We start from the raw sequence: 1,094 nt of genomic DNA, 5'->3' as shown, positions 1-1,094 counted from the left end.
CCAAGCGAGCCGCTGCCCAACTTTAGCACCAGAGATGGCGAGAACAAGCCGCCAAACATCTCTGCTGTGTTCCCATATACTTCCAGCAATGGCTACACGCTGACAGGACGGACTTCACCACCCCGAGCCTGGCATTTCTATCAGAACACGGACCCGGAAATTCATCAACAGTCTCTATGATACCAGTGAGAACTCTATGGTGCATCCGCCCGACAAATGTCAGTGCCTGAGTCGGATGGAAACAAGTACAGGAACATGGGGCAAGTGCTGCCAGTTGCGGTATGGAGGCACGCTGATGCCATAGTGTTCATACAACTGTGGAGTGTTAACAGTGGGTGGGCAGGACCTGATGAGGAGGCTGAGGGACTACTTCCCCATCAGGTCTGCTTGCCTTGTGGGTGATAGCAGGCAGTCGGTGGACTGCATAGTGAACAGAGAGTCGGCTATGGAACCCAGTGTCTGCTATCAATCACTTGCAGAGTGAACCTGATGGGGAACTGGCCCCTCAGCCTAACCATTGCATTGGGCTCCAGCCCCTGTCAGCGTCACTGGTTGTTAGGGATGTGGTCGCTCCCTAAAGAGGGGGAGGGGGGAAGGGGCAGATGGGGGCTCTGAACCACCTTCTTATCTCTCACGCTCTGGGAGTGATCTCTCCTGACCAGGATTTCGGGATTGGCTGGTCCCATCATGGAGCTCTCAGTGGATGCAGCGAGAGGGCCCCTTACCCTTCATCCCAGAGAAAGGCAATGAAAGAGGAGATCTGCGAATGTTACACTTTATATGTACATTTATTTACACAGAAAACAGAAAGATTTTATTCATTCGCATCTCCTGTCCTAAATATAAAATAAAAATGTTAAAGTTCATCGACAGCCATTGTAGTTTGTGAGGGAGCGGTGAGGGGGTTAGAGCCCCTGTCAGTGTCATGGTACAGTCTGCGTCACTGCTGGAGAGACTAACTCACTCTGAAGGGGATAGGAAAGCCAAAATGTTACAGTTGTCACCAGAACAGGAAGTGAAAAGACACATGGCACTGGGGACACCTGTTTGGGTATTTTCCCTGATTTTGGAGAGATTTCCTGTTGTATCTCTGA

Source organism: Nanorana parkeri, unplaced genomic scaffold (assembly GCF_000935625.1).
Source record: "Nanorana parkeri isolate BGI_ZX_2015 unplaced genomic scaffold, ASM93562v1 scaffold1966, whole genome shotgun sequence".
In the NCBI taxonomy this organism is placed as follows: domain Eukaryota; kingdom Metazoa; phylum Chordata; class Amphibia; order Anura; family Dicroglossidae; genus Nanorana; species Nanorana parkeri.
The sequence above is the reverse complement of the archived record's forward strand: the minus strand, read 5'-3'. Positions refer to the sequence as shown.